The following is a 21,225-nucleotide window of genomic DNA, read 5'->3' as shown; positions in this document are numbered from 1 at the left end:
TGCATCCCATATGGGCACCAGTCCCTGTCCTGGCTGCTCCACTTCCCATCCAGCTCCCTGCTAATGTGCCTGGGAAACCAGAGGAAGATGGTCCAAGTGCTTGATCCCCTGCACCCACATGGGAGAGCCAAATGGAGTTCTAAGATCCTGGTTTCAGCCTGGTCCAGCCCTGGCCGTTGGGGCCATTTGAGGAGTGAACCAGTAAGTGCAAGATTCATTCTCTCTCTCTCTCTCTCCTGTCCTTTCCAATAAACGCATAAGTCTTTAAAAAAGAAACAGCCATCAGCAGCAATGAACCCACCCAGGTCTAGACTTGAATGCGAGAAGCACGCTGCAAGGCTTTCGCTGCAAGACTCCCACCAAGTCAGCTAACCTCGCTGAGTCGCCCCTGGTTCAACAAAAATGCTCCAGCCGCAAAGGTCGGTGGTGAGAAACGGATGGGCCATTGCCTGAGAAATACGCAGGTGCAGGCTGTAGAAGTGCTTCCACAGATACCTGTTCACAACGTCACGCACTATTCCCTTGACTGCTCCCTGTAATCGTGACAACTTCTATTTATAACTTTTCTCAGTCATTGCATTTCCCTTACTTTAGGACTTTTCAACTTTTAGAGGGACATCATCCCACCCAGAGTTTTCTACCAAAAATATTTCAAATATTCTTCATGATATTTATGAAGCATAAAGTAGTTGGGCTTGGCCATCCTTTGTACCTAGATTTTTATCAATTTTATTAATTTTTGTATTGTGCTGTCATACGACATCATATTCATTCATGGTATGAAGTCTCCAGTAGAGATGAAATTAATGAGTAAAACTAAACATATTTTTTAGTAATAAAATTGGTCTTATTACATTTTTGGAAAAACACGTATCCTGTAACTCAGGCACTTTGAATGTTAACAGATCTGCCTGCGTGTGATGGCTTTAGATGGTGTCCGTGCAAAGGTACTGCCACGAGTGTGCAAACTTTCCTGACCGCGGTGCTTGATGGGATGGGCTCTGGCTGGAGGCCACATCCTGCTCCTCTCTGCTCTCCAAGTGCTTTCTGGGCCAGTGAGCCCCTCCCGCCCTCCTGTGTTCTCGGTTCTTTGTATCCGGAGACTCCCACAGCTTGGCCACGGCAGGTGCCCTATGACTGAGACCCCAGTTGCCTGCATCTTAGCCCACGCGGCAACGATGGTCCATCTGTTCTAGGCCGAGCGGACGCGTTCCTTTGGACACAATGACTTCGTGTAGTGTAGATGTGGAGGAAGCCCCGGGAGCCAGAAGGCACGGTTGGGAGTTATCACCAAATGTGGGAAGGCTGGTGGCCCCCAGCCTGAAATCTCTCCTTCCCTTTCGAGACCCCTGGCAGGGCCCCGACGCCTCAGCAGGAGCCGGCGCAGTGCAGGGCATGCGGGGGGCGTGGACACAGCAGCCTCTCGGCATTGCAGGGCTCTGGGGGGGCGACTGCTCCCCACATGACACACGGAGCTGCACGCGCACTCAGTGACATCGCAGAGAAGTAGGACAGCCATGGAGACATAGCTACACAGGCAGGGGTGCTTTGGAGGGGCGGGCACTGGAGATGCCATGGGTTTCAAACCTGGCGCAAGGTGGAGCAGAGAGAGAGAGAGAGAGAGAGAGAGTGAGAGAGGAGAGAGATCTTCCATCCGCTGATTTGCTCCCCAAATGGTTGCAATGGCCAGGGCAGGGCCAGGCCCAGAACTCCCTCTGGGTCTCCTAAGTGGGTGCAGGGCTCAAAGGCTCAGGCCATCTTGAACTGCTTTCCTAGGCATGTTAGCAGGGAACCAGATCAGAAGTGGAGCAGCGGGGACTGGACGTGGGTCCCACATGGATGCAAGTGGCGGCTAACCCCTCTCTCTGCTTCAACGCCTGCCTGCCCCAACTCCCTATTCTCACGGATGTTTGAAGGACCTTGTATGTGGGATTCCTCTCCTGGCCTGGGTCAGCCGCTGGCAGCCTCTGCAGTAATCAAGGTGTTGCGTCTTTTTGAGGCTCAAGTCTGTCATCCTTAAAGGGAAATAGTAAGAATGATGCTGCTGCTGTCTCTCTCACCCAGTTGTTTTGAAGACGAAGATTCCTGTAACAATCCTTAAAACAAGGCTGGGTTCTCTATAAATCAGGGAAAAACAAGACTTGGATTTGTTGCATTGATTAAGCGGACTGGCAAATGCAAAAAAAAAAAAAGCAAGGCAATACATATTTAAAATTGCTGTATATATTTACTTTTTATTGTAGCTATTTCTATCTGTCTATGTAGGAAGCTAGTTATCTATCTCCTATCTCGTTCTAGAAATAATTTAATGTGGTCTATTTAATATTATTATCTTGTTTTATGATTCATTTTCTAGTCAACCCTATTCAGACACATTATTTTCTAGAAATAATAATTATAGTGATTTCAATATAAAATACAGTATACGTGTATTGTTGGTTTCCTTCTGAGAGGCCTGTCATCTACTTGTAGATTTAATTGCTGCCACTGACATGAATTTACAAGGCTGCAAAAATGTAAGACAAAATCTCTATGCATTCACAGCCTCATACGTCAAAGGGCTTAGCATACCAGGAAAGTCTACATCTAACAAACCAATCATCGGGGGTTCACACGCTCCCCTCGCACCACAACTTCCATCACGTCCCTGGCTATGAGAGTCGCATGTTCAAGGTAGACTTTTCATGCTAAATTTCACTCAGAGTGAATCTATGCTGTGAGGGGTATGCGTGACTTACTATGCCGAAAGCTACAGGGTTTTAGAGAAAAAAAGAAAAAAATTGAGTTGTAAGCTGAAAGGGAACGTACATAGAATCTGGCCTCATTTCGTCATCAAAGCCAGCCTGGCACTGATAACTTTCTTAGGGGGAAGATACCCAGCCTCCGACTTCTCGAAGTGACAGGAGCCTCATTACCAACCGGGCTGATGTGTCCGCACTGGGGCGACGTGCGTGCTGGCAGGTGGGAGAGCGCCATGACTTCGTACTCAGGAAATCCTCCGTTCTCACGGGTCCTTGCACCCCCTGGCCGTGGGGTCTTGCACAGGTCATTTTTCCAACCAGGGCCACAGCTTCCTGACGTGCGTAATGGGGCAGAGACTGCATTCCTCCAAGGATGACTGACAAAATGCAAGCAGATAACGAGGGAAAAGGGCTGAGCTCAGCAGGGGCCCAGTAGAACGTCCCCTACCCTCACCTGACTTTCCCTCGTGCCGAGTTGCAGTCTCACCGACCGCCAACAATTACAGATGAGGAACTTTCTCAAAGAGTAAATTAACCGTAATAGTCACCACGATGAGACGCAGGTCTGCCAAAGACGGGCGGGACTGAAGCTGTCACCCCATTTGGATGGGACATGTCCGGTCCCCACTCAGCCGGCTGCCATATTGTGTTTCCTGGTGACTGTAGACATTGAGGCTTGTGGCACAGATCGCATGGCCCTCCAGGACCCTTCTCTGCTACACTTTGACTTACAAGTCAGCACAGCCAGCCACGCCAGGAGCCCGCCTTCCCAGCGCTCTGGGGCTGGCCACACTCAGTATCCGGGCCGTGCTTCGCTCTCTGGTAACAGCTCAGGTTCCAAGGCAAAATCTGGCCACCACACGCCCTAGTTTGTCGTGCTCTTTGCACTAGAAGTGCTAAGTGCTACCCACTCATTCCGAAATTTACACTTGCCTGCTGGAACATTCTACTGTCGGTTCTCAAGCAAGAAGTCACTGCTGTGTGCCTCCTGGCTGGTGGCGTTGGGTGTCACCCGTGGCCCCATAGAGTTGCATTTCCTACGTGGTGAGAGACATCTCTCGCTCTAGCACTTCAGGGCTCAGTCTCAGCTGGAGTCTCGGGGGGAGGGCCAGGCATGGAACCCCATGGCCATCCTCAGGGACTCAGCACGCGGGGGTTGTCACACACAGTCCGCTGCAGTGAACTGCTGGGGGTGGCTGCTCAGAGGCTTGCCCTCACCCAAACTCACCTTGGTCTTTCTCCCCAGGGCCATGTGGAGAGGCGCTGGGGTCCATAGCCATGGTGAAGTCCCAGGGGCTCAGCTCAGGAAGGGATGAAGGCACCACCCATGAGAGCGAGTCGGCTGTCTCTGAGCAGGTTGTTACAAAGGTCCTTCCCCGGGTCTCTGCACCCTGAGGTCTCGCCACACCCACCAGCTTCTCGTCTTCGTTTCTGCTGTGCGTGGAGCACCTTGGAGCCCTCAGCAGAAGCTGAGCGTGGGCAGGCGCCATGTTCTCGGACCTAGAGAACCACGCGCTACATCAACTTCCTTTCTTTATAAATTGTGTGCTCTGGGTACTTCAGCACAGTAACAGAAAAGAGACCAAGAAAGCGATCAAGGTGGAGGGTGAGCTTGTGAGGCTTGTTGGGAGCCTGGCACTGGGTGACGGCCCGAGATGTTAGGAGGGTGCTGAGCCGTTGTGTGAAGTCCCTTACCACGGTCACACCTCCCTCCACGTCCTCCAAGCTTGCGTTCATTCAGCACCGACTCAACACCTGCTCCGCCCCAGGCTCGTTTTGGGTATGAGAGGACGTTAAAGAACGACAGACATCAAGGTCCCTGACCTGAGGGAGCTGGTATTCTGGTGAAGAGCGAGATAATGGTCAAACAAGGGTGAGAAGGTGCAGTCTGCCATGGAGTTCAGGTTTGGGAAGGACGTAGAAAAACAGAAAAAGTACGCAGTGTTGACCAGAGGGGCTTATGGTTGTGTGTGGACGGGTCTTGAGAGCTTCCCCAAGGAACACAGGCAGGAGCAGACACGGGCAGCGTCCTAGGACGTGGGCTGTGATCATGGAGTTCCTGGTTTAGCCATCGCAGCTTTAACACTTTCTCATCTCATGGCCACGGACAAAAGATTTCACCGCTCCCAGTCTCCTCGTGGATAAAATGAAGGCGGCGATCTTGCCTTCCTTGTAGAGTTGCAGGGGGCTCATTGAGGGCGGAGCCTGGCGCACACTGCGGGCTCAGTGGACGTGGACTCCTGTTGCGAGCAGCCCCAGGTGTCCGCTGGGGGTGCTGAGATGCAGAGAAAGGCGCAGTTGTCCCAAAGGGCAGGTGTGGCAGGATTTGAGCTCTCGGTGTTGGCCAGATGGCAGCGACTAAATCGGCAAAGGTTCTCTCTTTCTGCCTGACTCCGGGACTCCTAAGCGTCAGCGTAGCGGGGCATGTCCAGGGTCCGGCTCTCTTAGGACCACTGCAGATCCTTGGCAAGTGACACTCACAGGTCAACCCTGTGAGACTCCCCTCCCGTGCCCTGGCTTTGCGGAGGGGGGCGGGCAGTGGCTTGCGGATGGCCATCCACGGGCATCGTTATGAGTGATTGCAGACTTGGTCAGGTCACCCACCAGTGTGCTCCTCCCCAGACCACATAGTCCCCGTGCACGGAGTTCCCGGGGGCCCTGCTGTTCTCCTGTATCCTGCCCATCATTCTCAGACCCTCCTCCTCCTCCTCCTCATTCCTCTTAGAAATATGTGCACCTGCCGGTGCTGCGGCTCACTAGGCTAATCCTCCGCCTTGCGGCGCCGGCACACCGGGTTCTAGTCCCAGTCGAGGCGCCAGATTCTGTCTTGGTTGCCCCTCTTCCAGGCCAGCTCTCTGCTGTGACCCAGGAGTGCAGTGGAGGATGGCCCAAGTGCTTGGGTCCTGCACCCCAGGAGAAGTACCTGGCTCCTGCCATCGGATCAGCGCGGTGCGCTGGCCACAGCGCACCGGCCGCAGCGGCCATTGGAGGGTGAACCAACGGCAAAAGGAAGACCTTTCTCTCTGTCTCTCTCTCTCTCACTGTCCACTCTGCCTGTCCAAAAAAAAAAAAAAAAAAAAAGATATGCACCTGTCGAAAGGCAATGGGCTACTGTGAGAGGAAGGGGAAGCATTGGCCCCTTTCAGGGTCTTCTCTCCACTCCTAGTAAGACTGTTAAGAGAGAGCAGATCCCAAGTGAGGGCAGCACAGGAAAAACCTGACCCCTTTTCCACCTTCTGACCACGAGTTCACTTCCTCTTACTCAACCTCTGGCATCAGCACGGCCTGGGTGCTGGATCTCTATATAGATTATCCAAAGTAACCAGGGATTCACTTATTCCCAGGCATCATTCATTCACTTCAGGATCACCCGTGTTCATAGTAGCGACCCAGGACATGGCAAGATGGACTCAAACATGGGAGCACCGGGCGGCACTGTGTGTCCTGAGGACTCTGAGATCCCACTGGGAGCATTCGGCGGGGACTCTCCCCAGCGCTGGGGTGCCCTCGACAGCCCCGCGTCCTCCTTCCTCCCCAACTCGGGCTTCTCCACGGCCCCTGGAAGGCGGGGAGTGGCAGAGTGAGGAATGGAGGCTCCGGTCCTGTGGCGCTTTCACTGGGGGCGCTCCCATGCGGCTTAGACCATTTACATGAGCGCTGTGTGTGTGAGTGTGCGACTGTGTGTGTGGGACTGTGTGGGTGAGTGGTGTGAGTGTGAGTATGTGTGAGTGGTGTGAGTATATGTGGTATGTGTGTGGAAGTGTGTGTGTGGATGTGACTGTGTGATAGTGTGTGAGTGTGAGAGTGTGTGAGTGTGAATCTGAGTGGTCTGAGTATGTGAGAGAGTGTATGTGTGTATGAATGTGAGTGTGAGTGAGTGTGCATGAGTGTGAGTGTACGTGTGAGTATGGGAGGCCCTTCTTAGTGTATTTCTCTTTTATGGTTCTAACCCTTCATATGGACAGCAGCACGGACCCTGAGCCCCTCGAGGCACCGTGAGTGGGTGGGAGGGAGGCCGTGGGTTCAGGGCCGTGAGCGCAGCTGGCGGAGAGACGGAAATTCGAGAGCCGCTCTGTGCGGCTCTGGGCCAGGGTTTCCTCCCCTTGAGGTCTCAGGTCCCTGCTGGGCAGCAGTGAGTCCGGCAGTCACGCCTCACTGTAACTGCCGCACTCCCGCACCAGGGCAGGGAGGGGTCTGGAATTTTCTGGCACACCTTCTGGGTATACGCGATTAGCAGTAATGCGACAGCACTCAGTGGCCTCCTTGGGGGGGGGGGTGGGAAGTTCAGCCACAGCTTGAGGCCGCAGGAAGCCGGGCTCCACCTGCTTCTGCGCGTGCAAGTGTGCCTTTCAGGGTCACAGAGACGCGTCTCTGTCGCTCTCGTCTTCCGTCATCAAGGGGAGGTGGCTGATGGTTTTCTGGGGGCAGACGTGGTGGCACTCAGCAAAGGTTTCGCTCGCTCCAGCGCTCAGCCCAGTCCCCTTGAGTTTGGGCAGAGCCGCGTGGTTTCTCCTGGACATGAGCTGAGGGGAGAAGTGGCTGTGATGCTTCCTGGAAGAAATGTCACACTTTTAGGCAGCCCCAAGCGGTGTCTTTGCAATGAGCTGGACGTGATTCGGGTCCTGAACTCACGCTGGCCTGCAAGGGTGCAAACCTCCTCCAACTACAGTGTTCCAGGGTGCTTTAGGAGATGCGCCCTTGGGAGGCAGTTTTCACGGAAGCAGCAGTAGACAGGAGGCAGATGGGCCCAGCCCGCCCCATCTCTGTCTCTGTCTCCCCTCCCCGCCGACTTGCTGTAAGATTCCTCCTTCCCACTGTTCTCTCACACACCCACTCCGCCCACAGACACCCTACCAATGGCACTGCCCAATCTTGGACTTGAATCTCCCACACTGTGAAACAAGTTAACCTATTGTCTTCATCTAGGGAGTTCCCTAAGGTACTCATTATAGTAACAACACAGTCTTTCTCCACTGTGACAACCAAGGGGGTTCATGTTCAGATAAGGAAGCCCCCAGAAGGCGGTCAGCCTGGAGCACCGGCCAGCACCCCGCTCCGAGTGGCCTGTGGCCTCTAACTTGTTGGAGATCTGCTGCCACGACGCCTCCGGGGTCTGGAAGTGCCTGTTACTGCACTAGCCTAGGCTCTGCTGGCTGATACGCTGACGATGGAGAGCGGCTGTGGCCCCCATGGAGGGGAACTTGGCCACCCACCTTTCAAACGGCACCATGAAGGCCACCTTGGTGTGAAATCCTCCCAGAGCGTAGAGGAAAGTAACCCCTTGGGAAGGGAATTTACTGAACCAAACCCCAGCGTGGGAGAAGGACTAGCACATGGCCCAACACTCAGGCTCCCGTCCCACACTGCAATTCAGTCTACTTTTTTTTTATTTTTGGAACCTAATAGACCCACTCACATGTTTAATGGCACATTCAGTATTCAAAATTACGCAAATGGTTTCGACATCAGCTACTCCATCCCAATTAAAATTAAACTATTTGTACGACATGCATATTTATACAATCATCCCCTCTGCATAGACACAGCCGTGCACGCAGACGGCAAAGCCGGGCCGTGTATTGTCTGAACAAAACGCACGCGAGTGAAAGACGGGCCAGGTCAGCGGGAGTTAGGGAAGGCGTCTCTGTTAGGCGGGCAGCTAATTTAAAGTTTAAAAATGGATTTTCCACAGCTGATACATGGCAGATTTAATAACCTGACATTTTCTCTCTCTCTCGTCCTCACTAGTCCGCTCATCTTTGACTGCACCTGTTGCGGGGTGATATGAATGCCGTTGCCCGCACCCCCTGGCATTATTTAAAAAAGCGAATCCCTAATCCCTGCTTAATTTTATGAACTGTCAAAATGACTCTAAGTCTCTGCTCCGTTTGCATTTTCACCTCGGGACAGGAGTCCAGAGGTAGAGATTGGCGGTACAACAGTGGACTTGAGGCAATTTCCATCTCTTAGCGCCTGTAGCGTGAGAGGCTGGATTTGTAATAATCACCAGATTATCTCTAAAGATCGCCCTGTTGTATGTGCAAAATGGTTCCGCAGGAAAATGTAAAAGATATGGGAAAGTAATTGATGAGAGGCAGGAGATGATTGCTCTTCCTAATCCCTGATGGGGGGGAAAAAAAGAAACCACGCGCCAAGACGAATGTCAGTAATTTCTGTTAAATGCCGTTTGGAATCTGCAGTGGTAGAGACCTCGTTAGCTGCTGTCGGCCCCCCGCCCCTGCAGCCAGCTCAGGACACTGGGACGCGAGAGCTGGGCATCCGTCCCAGGATGGGTCCGGAAGGGGAGGCAGCACCTCGGCCCAACAGCAGTGCGCACCGAGCGGCTCCTTAAGATAACGCAGAGGATGTCCCTGGTGTGTCTCTCGACTGGCGACAGGCAGCCTGGGGACACGGGAGGAAGGAATGTTCTGGACTCTGGGCCATCTGAGAGACGCGTGTGCCTGGGGACAGATGGCATGCTGCCCCTCTGCCCGCCTCCGTTGCTGCACCTGCAGCCCAGCGCCCTGATGCTGACCGCAGGTACCATCAATGCTAACACACACGGCAGCCGGGCTCCTAGCCCCTCGCTGCTGGGAGTGGGAGTTAGGGCTTCAAGTCCACACGTCCTCCAGTCCCCATTCCTCCACAAGGTGACAGAAAGGTGACAGTGTACCGCTCCCCTGTCCCAGGTTACCAGACTCCAATCTCAGGGCAAAAGACACCTTTAGGTAGTATAAGAGGCAAAGCTGGGTGGCCTGTCCGGGAAGGTCCACTGTGAAAGTGCCTGGATAAGCACACAGCTGAACCCAGTGTTGTAAAAGCGGCCTTCACCTCCAAGGTCTAGGCACTGAAGTTGTAGGTCATGGACCATTCCAGAGAATGAAGGGTTCCCTGAAGATCCTCCTCCCCTTCTAGCTCACTGGCTTTAAAGGAACCAGAGGTAAACTTGCTTTTTCTTTTCATCTTGAGGACATTAGCGAGGGGGTGTGAAAGTCAACTGATTTGGGGGGGGGGGTTAATAGAGAAGCCGGAGTGAATACACTCCGGTTTGAGTTTACGCCCTCATAAAATGTCAAAACACATTCCAGGCCTGTCCTATCCTGTGCTCCTCTGTGGAAAGCAGCCATTTCCATAGGGGTGAGGGGGATGCAGCAAACCCAGAGCCGCTTCTCGGGGCAACTGGAAGGTGTCGCTGGGGCAGCAGACAGGACAGGACGATGGGGGCAGGGAGCACAGCCCCTGGAGGAAGTGAGTGCCGGTGCCCGGAGACGGTGCCACACGGTCGCTTTGTTCGCTTCCTGGGAGAGCCTGGCTGTGTTTCCGATGCCCCAGGTTGGCACTGGGTGGTGAGATCTCCCTGGTGTGAGCCTACCTGGCCCCCAGTCCATCAGGAGTTGGGTGTTTTCTGAGAAATCCAGTAGTATAAACTGCCTTAAGCCTTGTAGTTTTTGACCACCCTGCATTTCATTAAATGCTAAGCTAATCCTTTTCTTATGATGCATTTTCATAGAAGGAAAACAATTTATAGTCCTTCGACATCTAAGCAAAACTATAGCTATCACTTTAAATGCTAGATAATCCTAATGGTGATTCTTTACAGTTGCATGAGAACATTACAGCTTATAAAGTACTTTGAACACACTGTACATCACATCAACAGTGTGGCTTAATACTGTTTTATTGACTAATAAAATATCTTAAATAACGTTAATAACACTTAATAATTAATCGTATTAGTAATAGTTAACATTCCATCCATATTAAAGTAATAAACGAGGCAGGCGCTGCTATAAAGCAGAGGCCAGGGAGGTGCCTGGCGCAGTCTTGCACCATTCTTCACGCCGTCTCCGAGGCCTGGGCGCAGTCACCAAGCCACAGAGTGAGAAAGAGAAGCCGCAGAAGCGATGCCGGGCCTCGCCCAGGTCACACACCTAGGAGACGACGGAGGCAGCGCACAAACCCAGGCTGAACTCACTGTCGCAGGCGTGTTCTCTTACACGGTGTGTCTCTTGCGAATCACGCCCTCCTGTCTTCTCATTCCCAGCGCTTTCAAAGCCTGCTGGTCGCTTTGTAGGGCCAATCGCGATTACAATGAAGACATAATTCCTTAGCTGAAATCCAGAAAGGAAACAGTGGGAACACCAACACCTTGGACGTGGAGCGTGCATTCTCATCAGAGAAAACCCACCTGTTTCTTTCTGGAGGAGACATTTTGTACATCATCCCACGGGCGATGAGTGTGCAAATTCTGTGCTGCGGGGCACCTGTGTGAGCACGTGGGCCCATTAATCATGAAATATTGATCGTAGATTGAGGCTGTGAAGGAGGGTCTGTGACACATGGGTTTGTTTTGCTGGTCCGAGGTGTTAAGTAGAATAACACCGAAGCCATGTTAACATTCACCGCCTACTCTCTTTTGTTAGCAGGTTACAGCTCACCCAATTCACATATCCTCAGATTTATGAATTATTAATCAAAAGAGCTAAAAAGTCAATCCAATCTGGTTAGATACAGTAGTTCTTGTGGCTTCCAAACTTTTAAATAATGAATGGTTTCATCACTTCCCCAGTGGAGGCCAACCAAGGAGGACGTCTGGAAGCAGAATCCCACTGGGTCACAGAAGCAACATCGTCAAAAAAAGGAGTGATTTTTAATAATAGCAGCTCCAGCCACTGTATCATCACTGCCGCTCCCGAGAGAGACCGTCTCGGGACGGGAAGGGGAGGTGTCTTGAAGAAAAGGGCTTGGTGGGATAAATGTTGCCAGAAACGGTGATAGAAATGTGAGGGATTGGTAGGGATAGGAATATACCACACAGGTCCGTTAGGTTGTAAACAATGCATGGCTTTTTGTATTCTTGATTCTCCAAAGAGAAATGCACCTTTTGTTCTTTCTTACAGGGAAGGACTTCTCTCCTATCCGCGTCACCGTGGTCGGGAACTCGGAGAAGATACTAAAATAAAGGAACGGGTGGCCGGCGGAGGCCTAGCAGTGGGCAGGTTATGGTGAACGATGGGACTCGGAGACTGGTAGGTGGTTCCACATAGGAAAGACCCACTCACGGGTAACTGGTGATGTGAGGGTTGGACTGCACTGGCGAGCTGCGGACTGGGGAACGTGTGGGAGGAGGAATTCCATGAGCGAGCGGCGAGGCGCGTGGAAGGATTGGTGGGTGCGCCCAGCCTCTTGCCTTGGGGTGGGAGTCAGAGAGTCGAGGCTCCATCCTTGTTAAGGTGCCGTGTCCAGCTCGTTCTGTCTGTTCTATGCACACTAAACCCCTCCATCGACCCGGGAAATTTCAAGTCATCCTGACGTCCTGAATCACGTTCAAAGTCCCGAGGTCTCCCAGAAGTTCCCAGTCACCCGTGTTGGGAGCTGGACCTGGGAACTGGGCTGTCTGCGGGAAGGTGCCTGTAGGAGGGGCGGTGTTGTTAGCTGGGCTTGTGCCCCGAGTCTCAGCACGTGAGTGGCCCTTTTCACGATGTGCACGGACATGCACGGACCAATCCCAAGCCAAAGGCTGGCACTTCCTTTCCTCCGTGTCAAACACGTGTCACCTAGCTGCGTTTGAATTTCAGACACGCGACATGCTTGTAAGCACAAAGGAGTCCCAAACACTGCACGAGGCAGAGCAAGAACAAAACAGGCCTGGTGCTCCTGAACTTCTGGTTTAACTGGGCATCTTAGATTTTTTATCTGCAACTTTGCTCAAATCTGAAGAGAGCACCATTCTCTGAAGGGGCTTCCGATAGTAACGAAGTATCTTCTGTATAAATCACCATTTGCTGCCACGGCCTCCCCTAGCCTCTGTCTTCCCGTTGCTCGGAGCAGGTGCATCTGGACCTGTGCTGCAGGTGCACATAGACGACCACACCCTACGCAAGCTCTCCCTGGAAAAGCGCCCCTTCTGCAGCGGAGAGAATGGTGGTACAGCGAGGCCTCCGTGTCTGTGCTCCGACTCGGTGGAGTCCATGGATTAAAAATATTCTGAAGAAGAGACACCCGGTTGCTACTGATATGGACTCTCAGTGAGCTCTCCCATGGTTGCATCTGTCCTGAAACTTTGCAGATTATTTTCCCTGGCCTTGTCCCCTAAACAATGCAGTCCAACAGCTCTCTGCACAGCCTCCACAGCTAGACACGGGTTCATGGTTACAGGGAGACCTGCGGACAGGAGTTATTGTAGACAGGAGTTATTGTGGACAAGAGTTAATGTAGACAGGAGTTATTGTAGACAGGAGTTTGGTATCTGCAGTGTCCTGGGCCCAGTCTCCCATGGACATTGAGAAACAGACATGTACCCGTTGTCCAAAATGAAGCACTTGAATAGGGGGTGGTTCAGAAAGTTTGTGGAGAAAAATGAAATTCAAAGGTTGTTTGAGTGCAAAATGACGCTGAGACCGTGCGTGCTTCCTTTCAGAGTGTGCACTCTCCGTGGGCTTTCTGAAGCGCCAGCACACCAAGGGAGTTCAATTTTTTTTTTTTTGCACGCAAATAAGCTGAGGTTTGAATCGACTAGCTCTCAGAATCCCCCCACAGGGTTTCCATCCGGGCATCGATCCTCCATCCCAACCTAACTGGCAGGAGAGCTCACTGGCTCTGTCCTGGGAGACACCGTGTGTGTCACGTGGCTACAATGTATCTTTCAGTCACACGTCCCATTGCTTGGATGATAAAGCTGAGTCTTGGCGAAGTTCCTTGGCCCTGCAGTGGCCACCACAGCCTGGACGCACACAGCGGCGAGAGGCCGAGTCCCACGGGCACAGCCCCTGCTGCCTCCCTCTCTGCCGTTGTCGGTCCCCCTCTTTCTCACCGAGCCTCGACTCCCTCGTGTGCCCGCACTCACACATCTCTCTCTGTTGACAGCTGGAGCCTGGGCCCCGTGACTCCTGGCACCTGTGCGGTTCCCCTCCCCCGCTTCCTCGCCCTGGGCCTCTGACCGCAGGGGCAGAGAGCCCGGCCTCCCAGCGCCACTTTCTCAGCGGGGCACTTCCTCCCAGCCGTGCTCGGGCAAGTTGTTTATCTCTGGGGGGTAGTCACGAAGATGGTATCTGGGACACTCGCTCCTCTGTCTGGGCACAGCTGTCTGCCTCCCTGCTGCACCTCTCCTTCCAGAAGCCCCCCTCCCCTCCCCAGGAGCTCCCTCCTTCCATCCTGCGGCCGAAGCAGTGAAAACACAGCAGGGCAAAACCCAAGGCTGGGAAGCCGGAGTTTTAGCTGCCAGGAAAGTTGCCCCTTCCCCGGTCTTGGGCAGCAGAGGCCTCTGACAGGCCAAGAATTAGGATGGGACAAAAGGGGGCGGTCACAGGGCCCCCGGGGGTGATGAGGGTAGCAGCTCCCAGTGGAGGGAGGCAGAGGGAAAGAGAGCCGGGACTCAGGACAGGACGGATTTGAAATGCCCGAGCAGGTGCACACGCCCAGTGGCTTCTGGCCTGCTCTGCGCTGCAGAACGTCCTGCAAGCTCTCTGCGGTGCTGTCCAGCACGCGGGCCCCACAGCGACGCTGGCCACGGCCACCGAGGAGTGGAACTGTCAGCTCTTCTCAAGTTAGAAGTGATTGAAATTTACACGTAAATACGCACACGTGGCGAGCAGCCAGCAGATCGGCAGCAATGGCTTCAGGGCAGACGCCCACGTGGACGGGGCAGCCCTCCGGCTGACAGCAGCACCCTCCTGACTCCTGCGAGTATTAGAAGGCACCGCGGCTTGTGTGCCCTGCTCGCCTTCTTCCCGCAGTGTTGGGAAAATCCAAGGACGGAACTGACCATCCCAGCTCACAGCCGTGACACGAGCCTGAGCCTCGCCACTTGGGCGGGGTCCTTTGTGTGGGAGCCCTGAGGGCCTCCACCATGATTGAGATAGGTGCCCACATGCAAAGCTCGAAACACCACCAAGGCCATTGCTGCCACCAGCCTGGTGATGCTCGGTGTCTGTTATTCCTGTGCCTGGAGAGGCGGCCCCGTGTGGGTGGTTGAACACCCTGATCTCAAGCCCAAATCATGAGGCACAACTCCTACCCGCCCACTGTCCATTTGGGAAGTCGCTTCCTGGTGCTCCGGGCATCCACGCCGTCAGTGGAGGGCTAGGACGCGGTCCTGCCTGTGCGCCAGGGGACCCGGTGAATGCCGGTTCCTGCCAGCCCCCTTGATCTCAGGGAAGCATCTGGGAGGAACGAGCCTTCAAAGACCTGGCTAAGAGCTTCTGTGGACAGCAGAGGGGAAGGTTCTGGGCCCTGACTTGGCTGTTTGCAAACCCCTTGTAGCACTGTGACGTTTGTAGACTTAAGTCACTCGGCTCCCTGTGAAGTTTCCGGCTTTTAAGGAAAGAGCCTTTTAAAATCATATTAAAAAGACCTCAAAAGGTTTCCTAGACATCAAATAGTCCTTAAAATACTATTTTGATGACTTAATTGCAAATAAATCAGAAACACGTGGATTAAACTTCAAGCAAAACATACATGGTTTTTTTAAACAGGGCATGGGACAGAGACCCTCAGGGCCTTTGAGGAGGCTCTGTGCCTGGGGAAGGGCTTACATGCGTGGGTGCACCCCGCCCTGCCTCTGTGTACCCCAAAGGGAAGTGGGGAGTCTTCAGTTTTCAGGAGCTCTGACTGGGAGTGGCTCTGCTGTGCTCCTCACAGGCAGTCCTTGGAGCCCTGGACGTCCTCCGGAAGCTGCAAGAGGAGCCCAAGGCCCACCCTGATGGCAGTGCAAAGGAAGTGACGTGCTAGCGGCCATGTGGTTCCTTGGGCTCAGAGAGAGGATGACGTGCTGGGGTAGCAGAAACGTTGACTGTGCGCTGGGGCCCCGGAGGGCTGGTCAGCACGGGGCCCAGGTGACCGGTGGCTCATGCCCCACGCTCCCAGGCAGCCCCCCCCCCCACAGATGCACCTGCACACAAGCGCACCCAGAGCGGGAGGCAGTTTCGGGGCCAGGTTTGGAGGACCTGCTGCTCTCCTGGTTACTGGGCCCTTTTCTTCCATTCTCTAAGTGAATCCCAGCAGCCAAGCTAGAGGGGAGAGGGGCTTTTCCTCCCAGCCCCTCCCCTCCCCCCACTCTTCTTTCTGTGTTTTCTACCCCCCTGCTTCTGGAATCCTCACCAGCGCACACCCGGGCCTCAAAGGCCTTCACCGCGCGTCCTGTTCAAACCAAGGCTGAGGGCTGTGCCGGGTGGCACCGCATGCCCCGCCCAACGGGAAGCCACGGAGGCAGAGGCTCCAGCAGAGAAGCTAAACAAGTGGACTTTCTCGGAGCCCGAGGATGGACAGGACTGAGCCACGCCAGTGGGCGACAGGGCTGCGGACGGGATGGCGGCCCCCGCTGAGACGCCCTGTGCTCCACGCACACACGCCAGGCTTGGTGGCTCTCGGCCTTTGCCCGCTCAGGGACTGCCACCGAAAGCAGAGCGCATCACTTCCTTTTAGAAGTTGAGGCCCACAGGGCTCCTTCAGGGGCACAGGCGGCCATGTCCGAGACAGCACCATTGCTGCCCCCCACCCTCCCCAGTGGAAAGCCGGGTAGGCAGCGGCTGTGTTTGGCTCAGGGCTTCCGTCTGGGGTGACTTCCGTCTCCTTGGCTTCCAACTTGGCGTCCTGCTAATACACTCCCGAGAGGCAGCCCCGATGGGTCGGGCACTTGGGGCACTGGGGGCCCTGGCACCCCACATGGGAGATGCAGATGGGGTTCTCACTCCTGACCTTGGCCTGGCCCAGCCCTGGCTGTGGCAGGATTTGGGGAGTGACCCAGAAGCTGGAAGGTCTCCCTCTGTCTTGCTCTATGTTGTAGGCCGGGCTCTCCCCAGCTGCCCTGCTCCTGTCCTTTAGGTAGGCGCTCCTTCTGGCCTGGCTGGGAGCGGGGTCTGCCCCAGTCCTCAGACACGGGGACGCACAGGCGCGAGGCTGCCTGCTGCAGGAGCCCGGCCCACTGCGGTTGGCCTAGAAACCCCCAAGTCTTTGCTCCACGGGAGAGGAGGGGGCCGCGGCAAGGCTGGCGCCAGATGTGAAGTCACATCCGCGAGGTCCCTGGAGGGTTCCTGCTGTCATGCACTAAGCGTCTTCCCGATGTACTTCCTCCTCCAGAGACCCCCAGCCCCGGGCAACGTCAGCCCATTGCACAGATGAGGAAGCTGAGTCTCGGGGGCTTTCCCTGCTCACAGAAGAGCCTGCCAGTGGGGAACGGGGATGCCTGGACATCGAGTGTCCAAACACCCATGGGTGCATTCGGATGAGTCGCCATGCCCAAGAGCTATTCCGAGTCTTCTATTAGGATGGATGCCATTGAAATTAGTGCTAAGCTATTAATTGCATCAGCACTAATGCTAATTACCACTGCTGCTATTTCTATTGATCGTAATGGCATCAGTGCACAGCAGATGGAGGTGTTAGGGCTGGGGGCTCCGTGCGCTGCCGTACCTGTAGTGCTATATTCGCACAGATGGGATGCTGGATTCTGAAGCGTGTTTTAAGATGTGTCCGTGTGGCACTTGTCAGACGTGCGGGCCCTGGGCGGGTCCTCCAGCTGACTGGTGCTCAAGGTTCACAGGTGTCCATATCGTCTCCAGGCACCCAGCCCGAGGACAGGCTGGCTTCTCCACACCTGGCTGCAAGTGCTGCTTCTTCGCTGGCCGTGTCCTTTGTCTCGGAGCTCCTGCCTGGTGTCTCTCCCATTCCCACATCTGCAACGAAGGCCCCCCAGACAGGGCAGGGCCAGTCCTGGTAGCTAAGAGGCACAGGACACGCGAGGAGATCTTTGTATCTTTGCTCCTCACGCTCCGTGGTCGCCGCTCCTTACTCTGGCGCTTGCTCAGCCTCTGCACCCCCCACGCAGCCTCGGAGGCACCATTCCGGGCGTGGCGGCCGTGCACCCGGGCACCCTGGCTGGTCTCTGGGGCGCTCTCCTCTGCGCTCTGTGGTGACGGTTTAACTTTTTTTTTTTTTTTTACAGGCAGAGTGGACAGTAAGAGAGAGAGAGAGACAGAGAGAAAGGTCTTCCTTTTGCCATTGGCTCACCCTCCAATGGCTACTGCGGCCAGCGCGCTGCGGCTAGCGCACCGCGCCTATCCGAAGCCAGGAGCCAGGTGCTTCTCCTGGTCTCCCATGGGGTGCAGGGCCCAAGCACTTGGGCCATCCTCCACTGCACTCCCGGGTCACAGCAGAGAGCTGGCCTGGAAGAGGGGCAACCGGGACAGAATCCAGTGCCCTGACTGGGACTAGAACCCGGTGTGCCAGCACTGCTAGGCAGAGGATTAGCCTATTGAGCCGTGGCGCCGGCCACGGTTTAACATTTTAACTGGCATTTCTGCCTCGCCCAACTCAGAGGCTCCAAATGCCTCTGTCCCAGCGGCGGCTGGGCTGGGTCCAATGCTGGCCACAGGCAAAGCTGCTGTTAGCCCCTAAATGCTGGGGTCGCTCCCACCCAGACGCTCTGAGCTCTGACCTTGGCCTCTGACCTCAGCTCCCAAAACCCACCCCAGACGCTTTATTAAAAAAAAAAAAAGCATTTATTTATTTGAAGGACAGGGTGACAGAAAGATGGGGAAACATACACTCCCACATACGCACAGATCTTCTCTCTGCTGGTTCATTCTCCTGAAGGCCACCAACCAGATGTGGGCCAGGCTGAAACCAGGAGCCACAGACTCCTCTGGGCTTCCTACTTGGAGTGCGAGTACTTGGGCCGTTTTCCTCTGCCTTCCCAGGTGCATTGGCAGGGATCTGGGTCTGAAGTGCAGCAACTGGGACCTGAACCGTGGCTTCCACACGGGGTGCTGGTGTCGCAAGAAGCAGCTTAACCCGCGGCGCCCCAGCACCAGCCCCCTCCCCACGCTCTTGGTGGGATGTTGACCTTGTGGAGTTGCCGGCTCGTGTGAACCAAGAGAGACTTAACCCCTGCTCGGAGTCTCCCCACCTTCCACCTTCCACGCTGGCTCTGCTGGGTGCAGAGAGACAGGGTCTGTCCCCCCACCTGCTGTCCCAGCAGGTCCCCAGCTTCCGAGCTCGCCTTGGCCACTCCCCAGCCCTTCCCTGCCCCTCTCCATGGGAGGAAGCCCTCTCCGACAGCAGTTTTACTTCTGGAAAAGGAGACATTTGTGCCAGGTGTTTGCTGGACTCCCTTCTGCTCTGTTCCGACTTTTGAGACGGCTGAGTACAGACAGCGTCTTTTCTTCAAGAGGCCTCGGGCAAGTTCAAGGCCCAAGACTGAGTTTTGTGATTTATTCTTGAGAGGCAGAGAGACGGACAAGCAAACCCACATATAGAGATACATGGATGACAGATGGGTGGGTGGATAGAGGAGAGATGGGTGATAGATGGATGATAGATACCTAGATAGATAGAGGATAGGTAATAGGACATTGCCATTGCTGAGCCACTCCTCGGTGGAACCGCGTTTGAGATCCAGCGCCGGCAAAGCCAGGAGTCAAACCCAGGCATTGCTATGGGATGTGGGCATCTGAACTGCTGGGCCAAATGCCTGCCCCTGGATGTCATTCTGAAACCAGCGTGTGGGCTCCCTGGGAGAGAACCCTCAGAGCCATTGCAAGTTCCTGTCCATGGCCTCGATGAAGGCAAAGCCAACCGTCACCCAGACACACAGAGTCCAAAGGGAGTGAGCAAGGGGGGTGCTGTAACACGGTCCCCCTAAGCGGCCAGACGCCAAAAGGATGAGGCAAGTTTCAGTCGACTGCTCCTGCAAGGGAGCCAACATCCACGCAGAGTGTGAAAGGATGATTTTACAGTGATGGAGAGGAAGGCAGAGCAGGCACCAGGCACACCCGACTCCATCTTCAAGAGTGAAGGCCCCTGTGATGGACGCCAGACTCTGGGGGCCTGGGTCACCCCAAGGCCCCAGCCACAGGCGGTGAGTGCTGGGCACTGCCGTGAGGCGGACACTGCCCTCACGCAGGCTCACCCCGCCTGCATCACACAGACGCTCCTGGAGAAGCCACTCTCCCCCCCCCAGCTGTGTGTCACGGAGGGAGAGATGCATGGACCGACGGAGTCCAGTGCCTGCAGAAAGGGCGTGTGACAGGACACACACGCTCATGCATCCATGGTGGAAAACAGTACACGGGCAAACACATGCATGAGCAACATGGAATGGTGCACAGGTTGACACGTGGAGGCACACGTGTGCATAAGCAGTATATACTACTACCCCGGCCAACATGTGTGTGACCCATAACAGTGCACACGTGCTTCTACCTGAGGGTCTTGCTCTCTAAAACTCATGTTGAAACTGAATCCCCAATGCAGCAGTGTGGGGAGGTAGGGCCTGAGGGAGGGTCAAGGGCATGGTGGGTCAAGGTCTGCTCCCTGTCCCCCGCCCGGGGCATGAGCACCCAGATGCCTGTGTCATTTCATGGAGCAGAGACCAGGCCCTCACCAAGCACCAGATCTCTGCACACCAGGATCTGGGAATTCCAGCTTCAGAGAGAAGTACCTACTCCTTATGGATTACCCAGTCTAGAACATTCTGTTAGGGCAACACAAATGGATCAAAGCCATGGTGAGCATGCAGTTAAATAGTTCACAACAGCTCACAGGCCAACGCCTCTGTAAATGGCTCCTGATTGCGTCCAAGGGCACTGGTGGCTAAAGGCACAGTCGTGCACACAGGTGAGCACACACCTGGGTAGCAGGTGGGCCCCACAGGCCAACACGTGCACCTGCCGGTTCCGTTCACACCACCGGAGTACGCTACAGAGAAAGAAGGCCACGTGCTAATGGGTGCGCAGAGCGAAGGAGACTCCTGTAGTTGGGGTGCTCAAGGAAGGTGACCCTGAGACGAGCCCAAAGGGCCTGCAGGGGTGAGCAGCTGTGCTCAGGGTCCCTTGCTTGGGCATGGATTAGAACGTTCACCACCCCTGAGGCAGGGCAGAGATGAGCAAGGCCAGCATGGACAGAGACCGGGAGAGCAGGGTGTGATGTCGCGCGAGGTTGGAGGGCCAAGCAGGTGCACACTGGCACAGCGTGGATCCAACGGGCTGCCCGTGGAGTGGGACACACATAAGGACAGGCGGGGACGACCTCTCCTCAGGGCTCCCCAGAGGCACTCACAAGTCACATGGGGGAGGCAGAGGTGGTGTGCACGTGTCTGCCTTTGACATCTACGGGCTCAGTGCCCTGGGCTCAGAGACCCCCAAAGTCTCATCTTCCGGCAGATGCGACAGAACACGCTTAGTGAGCACGGAGGGGCAGCAGCCTCGGGGACCAGTGGCTGTGTAGACGCCAGCCGCAGAGGGCTGGGGTCCAGGCACATGGACAGAGCCGGTGCCCTGGCCCCGGCAGAGCCGTGATACCTGCTCGTGACTTACTGCCGAGAACCACAGGCGAACGCAGAGAGTATGCGAAGAGTTCATCTGTCAGCCTTGCCACTATTTCACACTGATGAGGGGATGTGTGGATCCGGGTGCAGGGAACAGGATGGCGGCGGCTCTTGGGTGGATCAGAAGGCCTCTTGGCTACACCAGCACCGGGCTAAGAGGCT

The sequence above is a fragment of the Oryctolagus cuniculus genome, chromosome 20, assembly GCF_964237555.1.
Source record: "Oryctolagus cuniculus chromosome 20, mOryCun1.1, whole genome shotgun sequence".
NCBI lineage: Eukaryota > Metazoa > Chordata > Mammalia > Lagomorpha > Leporidae > Oryctolagus > Oryctolagus cuniculus.
The sequence above is the reverse complement of the archived record's forward strand: the minus strand, read 5'-3'. Positions refer to the sequence as shown.